Source organism: Amblyomma mixtum, chromosome 6, assembly GCF_055824585.1.
Source record: "Amblyomma mixtum isolate Tamu chromosome 6, ASM5582458v1, whole genome shotgun sequence".
Taxonomy (NCBI): Eukaryota; Metazoa; Arthropoda; class Arachnida; order Ixodida; family Ixodidae; genus Amblyomma; species Amblyomma mixtum.
This window is the reverse complement of record NC_143017.1, coordinates 86,340,556-86,354,443: the sequence shown is the minus strand read 5'-3', so window position 1 is coordinate 86,354,443 and position 13,888 is coordinate 86,340,556.

Here is a 13,888-nt window from a genome sequence, read left to right as displayed (position 1 = left end):
TCGGATATTTTTTCTGCGTATTACGTGTCCTGTTAGTCACTTTCCGCCTCTGAGCTGGAATGCCGTCAACTCCCGTTTGTTCTGCCATTGCTGCTTTCTTTTTGATTCTTTACGTTGCACTGGTCTTCTTCATTTCCATCACTCGCTGTCTTCTCAGTCTGTTTTCAAGACTTTGTTGCCTTCCAAGTCTCGGTGTCATAGATGAGCACTGGAAGCTCATATCTGTTTGTTACTTTTCTTTTCAAGAGCATATCACTAAGCAGCTGCTGTTGACGACTTTGGATTGTCTTCCATCTGCACTCGAATCTGATCTGTTGTCCCTTTATCGGAATGTTGAAAATTCCTCTTAAGTTCTTCGTCTTAATTCTTGGAAACATCAGCGAACTATGTTCGAGGTTCATGAGAAGCAGTGTTTCGAATCGACAGGCGTGTGCAGTTTCTAATCAGTACAAGAAAAGTGTCGCATTCAAGCGAGTTCACCGGCGGCTATCAACCGATAACGGAGACAATGCGAAGTGGCGACTGCTTGCGTGTGCTAGATAAAGGCTTGACTTCTTTTCCTTTGTCTCTTACAGTGTTCTTCGTTGTGAAAAGCACCGTCAGACACTTTTGTCAAGCGTCTGAAGGCCAAGAGTATTAATTTATCGGAGACTGGCTAAGTTGAGGCGGTCGGCAAAAGGCTCTCAACCGTGTCGCCTCAAGTGCATTATTACTCGACGGACATTGCAGGGGGCCGACTTACCCTTGCAGGGGCGTAGCCAGGTGAAAGTGGGGGGGTGCTTATGGGTCTCCAGCCTCACCCCCCCCCCCCTCCAAAAAAAAAAAAAAATTTTTTTTTTGAATTGTCACCGACCGCAGCACGGCCCAAGTACATATAGTGACTTCTACTATCATAGTTTTGTTCTTGCCTGGATCGTCTGTCTTTCTGTGACTTTTGCTTAGATATGTGGATTTAATGGAGTCATACATGCATTTACACATCTAGTTGGGAGGTTTTGTGTATACATAGAGTGACTTTGTTTCCAGTGACACTTTTTTGTCCTTTACCAAGTCGTAACTTCGCATTTCTAATACTCCATTGTATCTTCGCACTTGTAATGTATATTTTGCAGAACTCCTTTTTTATACATGCGCTCGCTGTTGCGACTAAAATTTCGGTGCAATTTCTCGCAATGCATGACAGGTGACAGCTGCTGCTGCGAAATACACTGGAACGGAGGACAGAGTCATTGAGATTTTTTCCTGGCCGTTGCTTAAGTACAAAAATGTAAAGGTTCTTAAACGACAAAGATTCATTAAAATATTTGTCCTCTACTTTACGTTTTTCATATCAGCGGCATTCACTGCTTTGCTGGTTTCGGACTGATATAGTTCTAGACTTCGTGTGATATTTTCTTTACTAATTAAATACGCAGAAACATGGAAACGTTGGCATCAGTTATGTCTGCCAAGATTTTAAAGACAAACGAATACATTCTTTTATTTTAAAAAATACGTATTTCACTTGTCTATACAGTGCGTAGCGTTATCTAATACACAGTGGCATTGTCAATGGCAATGCAGTTATTATTCTTGCGTTTGATCCCTCCACAAATTCTATGAGGAGGCCGCGCTCAAAATGAGCCCCCCCCCCCCCACCCCCCCCCGAGCAAAATTTCTGGCTACGCCACTGTAAACTTGGTAATTTAGTACCCTGTATGTCACGTGGGCGCGTTAGCACCGCCCTCTGTACATACCACGTCGCAACCTAACTCATTGAGGAACGTTGCACAACTTCTGCATGCATAAACAAAGAAGTACGGTGCAGGAAAATCCGCCTCGTATTTGCTTCACTCGCATAACCGGCGTAGCTGCGTTGCGTTTGGCTTTTGCAATGGCTTTCGAAGGATCGCGTCGGCTGGAAGTTTGCACTGCTCTTTTTTACTGAGTACATAGTCCACACAGCGGCGGTTGTCTGACGGTGTACTTAGAAGGCTTCTTACTTGCCTAAAGCTTCGCTCCATCCCTTGATTTTTGTGAAGTAAGCACAACCCATCGAATACGTGCCTGGCTTATACATACGAAGACATGACGAAGGAAGCTGTGCGCAAAAATAGGAAGTGTTTATTTCGCCGGGCACGCCTCAAGGGGGCTGCGCGTGCGTGGGATGGCTCCCGGAAAATGAAAACAAAACATGAAGCACAGAAACGAAGACAAGCGATGTAAGAAAAGGGACATGAAAAACGCTAAAAATAGAACTCCGCAAGAACGTTATGCCATGCAGTCTGCACCGTCCTCAAAGGTTCGCGCATGTGCGGCAAACTCTGCGATTAATCGTCATTATCATCATTTATTGTACCCCTAAAGATGCCGTTTGGGACATTACATAAGGGGGGGGGGGAAGACAGTGGTGTAAAGCGATCATACAAAAGCATGTGAACACAAGAAAGCAGAAGAAAAATAACAAGAATAGCAAGAAAAGCAAATACCTTAGAAAAATTAGAAGCAAATTTTCCTTAGAAAAGCACATTCTTTTTTTTTTTCAGGATGACGAGAAAGAGCCACTACTAGGAGAGAAGGAGGAGCAAAAAAATTGTAGAGTGTTTTCTCCGCTTGGGCCTGTTGGCGATTCCTCGAATGCAGATAAAGCCAAGTACTCCAGTGGGGAGGAGCAAGGTCCATGACATAGAAATGTAATGGCAACGTTGCTTGTGTACTCGGTATTTGTGATTATTAAATACAGATTTTTATTTTAAAAGCCATCAACGGCACGTCGGTGCAGCACGTGCTTATGGATTGTACTGCAAGTCGGTACTTATTCAAGTGGTAGATCGCAATCAAAAGAGATTCATCACGTAAACTTAACTGATAAAAATTTAAGTTTTTTTGTTTCAGGGCAAAATATACCGTAATTACTTGAATAAGGACACAACTTTTCTCCAGAAAATCTGAAAATTTGGGGTGTGCGTCTGTAGGCGGGATAAAATATTCGGAAAAAAATTGAAGCGGTAAAAATGGGACGAAAAGTGGGCTGGTGTGATAAATACTTCATCCGGTACGGTTTAGCTTCTCATATAAGTCAACGCGCTCTTCAGCAAGGTTTCCGTGCTCGAGAGCACAGTCCACAACTTTTATGTTAAACCCGCGCGTTTAACTCGCGTAGGAGCGCATAATTCTATCCAAACAGAGCACAGATAGAGTTAACTCTTTGAGAACTCACAGCGTTCATCTCGAAGCCGAACAATAGCAATTGCTCTGTGACCAGGCATGGTTTCTACTGGTTCTCGATTCACCGCGGAACATTTTTATTGGCTATTCGTCCCACAGGATGAGGCGTAGTAGTCTTGACATTCGGCAGATGGCGCTCTTATTATTGAATAGTTGTTTTGACGTTCAAAAAGGGCGCCTTATACCATTCCATCACCTCGGCAGCCGAGCGTCTGTCAAAAAAAAAGGGGGGGGGGGGGGGGGGGGTTATTATGCAAGGAAAAAAAATTGTACTTTTTTGACAGCCGAAGTAGGGAATGCGTTCATTAAGCGAACGCGTTTATTACTCGATTAAATATTGCATACTGGGAAAATGAAGGCTTTCAACATCGAAAATGCGCTCAGTTTTTTACATTTCCGAAACAACGACGTGGTTCGAGATACCGAACGTGCTAAAGATGTCTTTGAGCGCTCTTTAAGTTGGCTTCCCCCCCGTTGATCACTTATGGAATGGCGTCGCGGCACTTGGTGTCATCACAGAGACAACGTCAGCATATTATATGCCGGGAAGAAAAAAAATTACCGACGATTACGTTACTTCCTAATGCGAAATTTAAGCGCAGCAAATAAGCTGTTTCACCTTTTCGATAGATTGAGGCAAAGAAATCGAGCAACACATGTATGCGCTATCACAGAATTATTTTTTTTATTTTTCACACGTATTCCTTTAACAAAGACTCCACTAACAGTTCTTGACAGTCATGAAGGAAGCTTTGTGGTCGGAGAAATAGACTGATATATGTTCGACTTGGTACACCAATGCTTGATTCTCAAAGACGAGATCTATACAAGTGCCTCGCGAGGTTGTCACAGCCGTGGGACGCGTTACGAGCGAGAGGAACGGGATGTTCTCACGCATAAGTGTTAGGAAATTGCTGTTTGTCTTTATGTCAACATTAAAGTCCCCCACTACTAACATCGGTGTGGATCGATGGACGGTTAATGCGAGTTGCAGGAAGTGCACGACGTCTTTCGTGAGTGCGGTAGGGGCGAAGTAGGCAGGTACTACCAGCAAGCCGTTGGGCAACTTTGCGGCGCACAGTTCGCCAACTTCATGTGACGTGCCAAACATTTTGACTGGTATTGCAGAGAGACCTGTGCGCAAGTAGATAGCGACTCCCGCCGCTCTGTTGTGGTCTCTGCGAGCACCACAGCAGTATAGGAAATCTATGATTTCGAGAGGCTCTTCGGGATCCATCCAGGTTTCAGCAAAGCAAAGTACAGAGGAATGGCGCAGAATGTGATCGTGGTGTACGTCCTTGGCATGTGCGGCAAGGGAGCGTACGTTAAGAATGTGGTTGTGAATGATGAATCAAGTGCTGCCAGCGAATGACGCGTCCATTGGCTGTCTGCGTGTGTTACTGATGTGTGGTTAACATGTTAAGCTTCGCCTGTAAGAGTGGAACGCGGCAGCGTCTTGCAACGCTGCCAGGGAGTCCACAGAACGCCATCGCCAATTCGGCTGTACGCCTTGCTGGACGGTAAATTTATTTTTTGAGGAAAGGAAATGTATCTCTCTCGCATATCTGGGTGGACACCTGCACCTCGCCGTAAGGGAAAGGGGGAAGATGGGAGTGAACGAAGACGCCGTATTAGCTAGACGCGCCTTTGTTCATCCCAAACCATTCAGCTGGCATTACGGAGTGGCTAGCGTGCTCGTATCGCACTCCGGATACCCTGGTTCGATTCCCCAACTCGACCAATTTCGTTCTCGGTTTTATTGATTTATGCGGTCTAACTAGAAAGGTTAATTAGGCTATTTCATATTTATATTATTATATTTCTATCCATCGTGTTCTGTCATTAACCTGTCAATTGTTGGAACTGTCTAGGATGTTCGACACAACGTATATGAAACGAGCAACGTCTTACTGAGTGGGGAAGTGCGTGGTAGTGGAGGGAACGCGGCTTCGTACTTATCTGTTTTTTTTCAGCAGCGTCTCCTTCCGCGGACGCTGTTGTCGCTGCGGCGCGCGTATTTCTTTTTCTTTTCTTCTGACCTCTTCATTCTCCTCTATATTAATTAGGCTAATTGATTAATTAAGAAATTAACTAAACTCAGTACAACTTAGTTGCAGCATCACTATACGATCCCTTTGATTGGTTGCATGGTTACTAGCCAAAGTACAATTGGCCCCATTTGAAATTCGCGCACTGTGACGTCACGAGCATTTCGACCAATTGAAAAGCGTGACATTGGGGGCGGAGCTGGTTACGAGGCCGACGACGACGCGAAACCCAGGAACGGACGCCAAAGAGCTGCGCTCTAAAAAAAATCATGAACTGCACCTGTACTTTCTGCATTAAAAATTCGGGCGACGGCATTTGATCAATGTGCAACTTGGGAAACCCAACCTAAAGAGTTTTCAAAAGCGCATGTTTCACGTTCGATATCTCGAACCACAACACCGATTCCGACATTTTTAAAACTGAGCTCATCTTCGATGTTGACGGCTTTCAATTTCGCAATATAAATGGCATCATGAAATCAAAATTGATTAATTTTTGATTAGTCGTCTTTTAATCGCGCTTCATCACATAAATAATATCCGCATCAACGCAAAGCCCACAATCCGAACCGAAGTACCTTTCGCAGCGTTTGGAATTAAAATTTTTGAATCGAATAATTTGAAACACCTTGCAGAATGTGCTCTGTGTCTGCCCCGATCTCTCCAGACAGTATGGACCGTCAGCTGTGTCACGCCATCCGAGGCCGCAGAGCATTGGTGGTATGAAGGGAGCTAGTCCGACCATTGCGGAGCGTGTTTGCTGGTTCCGCGTTTAATGAAGAGTACGATGTATCGGAGGTAGGCTCGTTTTTCCGCCTCTCTTGTGGTGCTTGGCTTTTAAAGCGAAAGAATTACTAGACCCATTACGAGAAAAACCGGCGGCGTGCGTGTGAGTATGTGCGTGTGTACTCACAGATGGTACAGAATATCCCAGCGATGGTAAGAAAAATAGGGTGACGCCATCAAGCGGCCGTATGGCGCACACAGCAAGCCAAGCACCGCCACTTCAGACGGTCCTATACATGCCATTCGTCTTTATATATACTTGCCACAGGGCGACCTCCCTGTGGCCGCAGTTTTCCCGACATTCGTGCCAAAATTGTGACGCAACCGTTTGTCGTACAGCGTAGCCGGTGGTATCATAACATTTCTCGTCGCATATATCTTACATGCGCCAATCAATCGGAGGCTATAGCTTGCGAAACCGACGACATATGCACGTTCAACTGCACGCCTGCACAGACTTGAGTAATATGATGCAACCGTTCGTCGTACACCGTTCCGATTGGAGTCATACGCACGCGTGTGTGTGGATGGTGCCGTACTTAGGAAAAAAAAAATAGACTCATCGCCTCAAATAAACTCAGTTCGCAAATCATGACCAAACGTCTACGTCTTGGGTCTATGGCATGCTTTCGCATTTCCAGACGTAAGCAGTCTTAAGTGTCTCTGCCAAATGTTTTTTAAATTTTTTTTTTGTTGGCCAGGGAATCGAGGGGGCCCCGATGTTTATTTCTGTGGCCACTTTATGAATCGACTCATTTACCTCAATGCCCCCGGGAGCAGGCATTCAGCGCAGTGTGCTTTTAATGTGCTTGAAGTTATGTGGCTCCATTTGCATGCTGTTGGGGTGGAGTTGCGATATAGTCTCCGTTGGATAGTCAGAACTGCTTTGTTTGAGTCGGTGTCGATGGTGTTGTTGGTGTTTAGTTATTAGTGAGGCCTCTTAATGCTCTCGCTACAATAAAAGAGAGGTATATCAGATACATATCAGACACACAGGCGAATTAATGCTCAGTTTAACGGCAGTAAAAATGCGCTCAAACCGACTGGCCACAGATGGCCCTGCATTCTGTCGGCTGTACCTTTGTCTGCCTTTGTCTACTGCTTCTCCCTCTTTTTTTCACGGTCACCTGGGGCCGTATTTTATAAACTTTCTATATTAAAATGTCCATTTAGTGTCCGTCTGGTGCTCTTTCATTGGTCGATCATATATACCCGCGGCTTTAAAGTGTCTGTGGCAAGTGACCCGGCCAGTGGGTGGTTGATGACCGGAACTAACCATTGCATATCGCAGCCAATGACAGCCAGTGGTCAGGTCCGGTCTCCTGCTGCCCCTGCATACCTATATACCATTCCATGTATGCGGTCAGATACGCAATGTGCGCTATAAGCGACCAATTATAAAGTGTACGTTTATGGAAGCGATCATGATTTTTACTGCCACATCCAGGTGAGCTTTGAACCGGATTGTTACTAAGGTGAGCTCTGTGGTGAGGACGCAGAAATGTTGCCGCGGCGTGCAAACCTACGGTCCGCAAAAAGCGGCCTAGCGATCCCTACAGGATTCATTTCAGCAAAAAAACTCATTTTCTTCGTCGTCTTCACCGTTCGAGCTCTGTGCAGCTATCACAACATACCGAGTGTTCCGAACAGGGTGGTCGAAAAAGGAATAGTGCTAACTATTAAGCTAATAAATCGAATGCACAAACTGATTTTTTTATTAGCCCAGTCAAGTGGCAAGGACTAACAGCGACTCTGTAGCCCCGGACTAGATAATGCCGCATTAGTTTTTGAAACGAAGACTAATTTGTTCTGTAAAGCCATGCAACGGGGCGAAATCTGGTGCTTTTTTCCCGAAAAAAAAAAACTGAAATGGAGTGTCAACTACATTCAAAGTGTCGGTGCAAAGACAACCTCCACTGGTGACAAGCTGCAGTGCCTGCTGAGTCCGATTCAAATCGCCTGTACTACTCGTGATGATGACGATGATCCAGACAACAAATGGCGCACACATACCCGCACTGAAGGATCGCGGGAGGTGTAGAGAGGCTAGTCAGCTACAGAGCTTGGCAAGGAAAAAAAAATTAAAGAAAGGGACAGAAACAAAAAAGGTGAACGATAACACGCGTAGCAGAGCATCGTGAGACGGGGCTGTCGGAGATAGGGGGTGGTCATAACTGAACAGAGAACGAAGCGGAAATATTGTAAGAATTGGCATTGCTGCGGCATGCAGCATACTTTCCTTCGTCCTTTTCTGGCAATGGGCACGTCGGTGGCGACGACATTCTTTCTCTTGCCATAAGCGACGTAGCAAAAAGAAAGTGCGTGCCGCGGTATAACACGCAGCACTCGGTTCTAAGCGGACGCCTGGGACAATCTACCACGTCACCAGAGGACTCTGCGTTTACACTGAAATTCTCGCTCACCTCAATCGCTTTGTTTCGGTTTTGTGCAGAAGAAAAGTGCCAGATTTCACCCTGCAGGGCTTCACAGAGCGGCTTTGACTTTTTAAAAATTTAATATGGCATCGTCTTATCTATAGGTACGAGGGGGTACCCAAAAGAAACCGGACTTATTTTTGTTTGAACTTATTTGGTCACATTTTAAGCACAGACCTTCAATTCCCTACAAAGTATTCCCCACTTGCAATGATACGCTTATCGAATCTTTCATTCCATTTTTCAAAACATTGTTTAAATTCATCTTTTGTGATGCTTGACAGTGCCTCCGTCGTTTTTTTCTTCACCTCTGCAACATCAGCGAAACGCTTTCAATTCACCTATTTTTTTCATTCTAGGAAACAAAGAAAGTAGCACGGGGCAAGGTCGGGAGAGTATGAGGGTTGAGGAATAGGGGTCATGCCATTTTTGGTCCAAAATTGTCGTAGAGACAGCGCTGTGTGAGCAGGGGCACTGCCATGATGGAAAAAACAGTCACCCGACCGCCACAAATCTGGCCGCTTCCACCGCACACTGTTGCCCAATCTTTTCAAAACATCCAAGTAGAAAGCCTGGCTAACTGTATGACCCTGCGGAACAGATTCTCTATGGACGACTCCTCTCACGTCGTCGAAAAAACAAATCAGCATTGTTTTGAGGTTTGGTTTCACCTGACGAGCTTTCTTGAGGCGAGGTGAATTTGAAGTTTTGCATTGGCATGATTGTTGCTTTGATTCAGGATTCGATTCAGGAACACTTGAGTTGTCCCCATAGCATCGTCCTTGTACGTCTTTCTTAATATTTCAAGAGTTTCCATTCAATTTTTTCCGAGCAAAAATCAGAATTTCCCCGGCGCACGCTGTTCACGAAAATCAGCCATTGCAAAAACGACGTTCACACAAAACAGTCGTCACTCTAAAACTCTGCCTAAACTAGTCTGACCTCCTTCAACGACGGCACTCGGCTTACTGACTCTGGAATGTTCGTTCTATGCGCTCCTAGTGGCAAAACGCGGTACCACAGAAGCATTGCCGACCAAAAAATTTATTCCGGTTTCTTTTGGGTACCCCCTCGTATGGACTTAACGTAGGCCTTAACCACCATGTCTATGCTAATTTGAAAAGTTAATCAGTAAGGTATAGTCACTACTTATATAAATATTTGACGGAAACTAACAGTCACAGAAACCAAGGTGACTCTTGGCTTCCGTCATGTACGTCATAACGAGCCCCTCTTTTCCCTTCACTTGTCTAATCATATAGCTAGCACTTCAAAATTACTTACGTCAGTCATGGGTAACAGTTTTCTTCCTGAACATATTTTCTTTTTATTTCGACCTTACCATTTGTAGAACTTTTTAAAAGTGTTCGCTGAAACACCCGCTGCCCTTCGTTTTCAGGTTTCATTTTCTTCAGCATTAAAGGTTGTAGAAATCTGGAGCCTATTAGTAGTGAAAATTCGGGTGCTAAACGTTTAATCAGCAAAAAAAAAAGCAATATAGTTAATTCTTTCTCGGGTTATTTTTATAGCAGATGCATAATCCCATTAGTGCTCGAGTTCTAGTGCCAGTATCTTCTAGAACATTGTTATGCCCATACGCACCCCCTGCGCGCGCTGTGAAAACATTTATTTAGCACCATGGGGATTTTCAAATACGTAGACGCCCGTGGGATCCATTTCCTCTTCATCTGTCGCTTTTCCAAACAGGCTGGGAGCAAGACGTCTTTAGCGGAATTAGAGCTCATACAGTGGTACTAGCGAGGAACCAGGGCAGTACCTCGGTTTGGCCTCTCGCCTCGAAAAAGTACTTTTTGAACATGCATTTAGATTAAGCCAAGCCATTGTTAACAAACGATAAATGATTGAGAACACCACTATAGAATAAGTACAAGTCACGCGCGAGTTTACGAAATGTTGCCTTAAGCTTTGTGCACTGGCAAATTGATTTTTCTTGAAGGCGCATTACGGCGCAGTAATCCCGTTTAACCCGATTTTTCAGAAATCTGCTCAGAATGGAAGAATTGGGCGAAACTGGACTTATCTAAAAAAAAAAAAAGGGTCCTAGGTGTATGCTATTAATTTACAAAGCCTATCACTCTATTTAATTCACCATCGTGTTGCCTTTTCTGTGGAATAAAATATGATACCCTAACATGTCACTCTCCAATTCACCGATCAGCTATCCTGCTTGATTTGGAGCTATCCTGACTCGGTGTCTATAAACCCTTAACCCCCCCCCCCCCTCCCCACACGCACACACATCCCCTTGTTTAGTCTAGGCAATATCTCGCAGCAGTGTCATTTGTCTCATTACTAGACATTTGATACCAGCGCTGAGCCTCGTAATACTTATTACTGCAACAGCTGAGTATTGCTAAGGTATGCACCAGTTATATATTATTCTTTTCAAGGATGCCGTAAGCCGCTGTGTCAGTGAAGAAAAGAAGAAATGCAGGGACATTTGGCATCCCGTTTTCTTACTTCCACTTCCTGACTTTGCGTATTCATTGCATGCAGAAAAACTAATCTCCCTATGCCGCACTCTACTGCGTCTCTTTGTCAGATGGTGATTTGTTGGTTATGGTGCTCTGATTGGTTCCGTCGTTTTGAGCTCTTGGTTTCTTTCTTGGCTTCTTTCTCTCTCTCTTCCTTTCTTACATTACTTCTTTCATTCTTCCTTTCTTCTCCCTATTTTCACCTTTCCTACTTTTTCTTTCTTTCCTTCTCTCTTTCAACTTTTTCCTTCCTTCCTTCCTTCCTTCCTTCCTTCCTTCCTTCCTTCCTTCCTTCCTTCCTTCCTTCCTTCCTTCCTTCCTTCCTTCTTTTTTCTTTATTTCTCTTTTTCTTTCTTTCTTTCTTCCTCCCCTTCTTTCCTTCTTTCTTTCTTTCTTTCTTTCTTTCTTTCTTTCTTTCTTTCCTCCTTTCTTTCTTTCTTTCTTTCTTTATTTCTTTCCTTTTTATTTCTTCCTTTCTTTCTTTCTCACTCCATTTTTCTCTCCTTTCTTTTCACACCAACACCCCCGTCTAACCGGCGCTCAGTCGTGCCTGCCCTCACAGGTCGCCCCAGTGACCCACTCCTGTGTCTGCAGTGCCAGTAAAGCGTGCCCGCTGTTGACCGACTAGAGGTGGCGAGCGTTACGGCATGGACGTTTCGAACAGGTTACGACATGGGACGTCGCGCATCGCGTTCTCGCGCTAGAGTCATCGCCAAGCAGGACCTACCCAATCATCTATATGCGCCTAGGATCAAGGGCTGCACGACTTCATACTCGTCTCCGTTGGAGCGCTAATCGCCACCGAGCGTGCGGCTTTGCTAGCCGATAGCTGACCAACTAGCAGCGAAATCTTGCTGGCAGCATTTTTTTTTTCGACTGGTAATCGCGGCTTCTGCATCACGTTTGAGCCTTCAGACCATGAGGGCAGCTACTGTCCTTTGAGATGTCAACGTGTCTCGATGCTTCGCTTAGAGACGCAGGAAATAAGCTTCCCCACCTTTTACAAGTTCAATCCACGAATAACAACAGCAGATGGAGAGAGACGCTGCAGTGGCCCGTAAAACTCACAAGCCCTATCTGCTCGTTTTCTATTTAATAACGAGAGTTCTTTTCATTTAAGAAGAGTTCCACCCGTATGGAGGCACTTACGTTAGATGGACGTGCGAAGCTACGCACCAAACAGAGAGGAGTAGAAATAGAGTAAGACGTTCTCTAGCGCACTCAATTCTCAAAAATAGAGTGCGCTATAAGGCATGTTGACGGGCTAGTTGGTTTTTCATCTTGAAACTTGGGCAAAAGCAAATTCAAGCAGGCGAGGCTTTTATTGGAAGCCTTTCACATAAAGAAAAAGGCAGCCTTGTGCGTGAGTGACACTTCAGTTAAGTTGCATGCGGCGGAGTACGATTTTCTGAGCAAGGATGTTCGTGCTAGGCGATAAGTCAGGGCTGCGATAAGGCACGTGGTGTGTAAATGTGGGCGTTGCCTGAGACTATATGTATCTGTTTTTTTCGAGCAATAAATAGTTGGAAGTTGGCGCCTGTCCGTTGTCTCCTCGTCTCTTTTTGTGTCGTGAAATCATTTGCGCCTAGGTGGGTTTTTTCTCAAGTTTCAAGAGTGCGCTAGAGGACAACTTACACAATTTTTACTCGCATATAGGCGTATTACTTGTTTAGAGTGCATACTGCGGTCACAAGGTCCCTAGTATGCCTTAATTCTGTCCATTCTTAAAGGTGCACTGAAGAGGAATCTGAACTCGTATTTTTACCGCCGGAACTCGATCTAAACGTTCCGAGCGTTCTTGGAAACTTCGAATCATTGCCCTGTGCGGCCGATTTCCCTAATGTAAATCGGATTAACGTCGGACTCCCGCAGAGTCCATGCGTATTTTTATTTCCGGAGGCCTAATTTGCAGCCATGTAGTCTCTGACTAGACCTTTTTATTCACGGAAACCTAAAAGAAACAAAATAAAAGCGAAAGCAAAGTCGCCACACGACTGCCTGAAAGGCACTCCATGCGTTGGTCGACTCCTACCACCGTATGAGGGGAATTAAAAAATAAAGGCGGGAGCCGTACGTTAATCCGATTTAATTAGGGAAATCGGCCGCACAGGGCAATAAATCGAAGTTTCTAAGATTGCTGGGAACGTGTAGATGAATAAAGTTTTTTTTAGTAGAGTCAGGGACGGTGGGTGGCTTCCCTATTTCAAGATGCCACTGAACTCTGCTGCCGGCAAGGCCCTCGCCATCAACCCTCGTTGGTGCGCAAGGTCAGGGTTGGTCAGCGATTGCTCACGTATCAGGCTCCTACTCCCATACGATGCGGTAAATTTCTGCCTTTTCCTTCCAAATTTGGCATTCCGCTTCATAAAGATTTGGGAATATTTTACTAAGAATGCTAGGGCTATAGAAGGAATTAGTTCGTAATTTCCCAACCCTTGTGTCCTATGTGCCGAGTTAAGCCTGTAGTAACGAAGAATGTTGTGGTATGTCAGCAGTGGTTGTTTGTGTGCCAGTGCCAACCGAGACGGGCGGAGTGTCAAGTCGCGGTCAGCGCGCGCACCATTATTCCCGGCCGGCAGGCTATGCGCGGGTGTCCAGATAACTTGGCCTGACTCCTTTTTGTGCTTGTGTTCACTAGGATGTATGCTGCTTGTTTACTAATCATCCCATTGGCAAAGTTCTTACACGCTACCTGTGAGACGGCAATGACAATTGTAATGGGTTGTGTAGCGACGGCCAGAGGTATGGCAAATTCTTCTGCTATACCATTTTTTAAAGCCTAATTGAGGTGCATATGAGTAACTAATGATCACTGTTTACAGCTACCCAAACCATCTTCATTTTCATGGGCTGCTGCATTCGTGCGTATTGCTAAAGGGTTCTCTGACCGTACATGTTGTTGGAGATATTTTGCCAT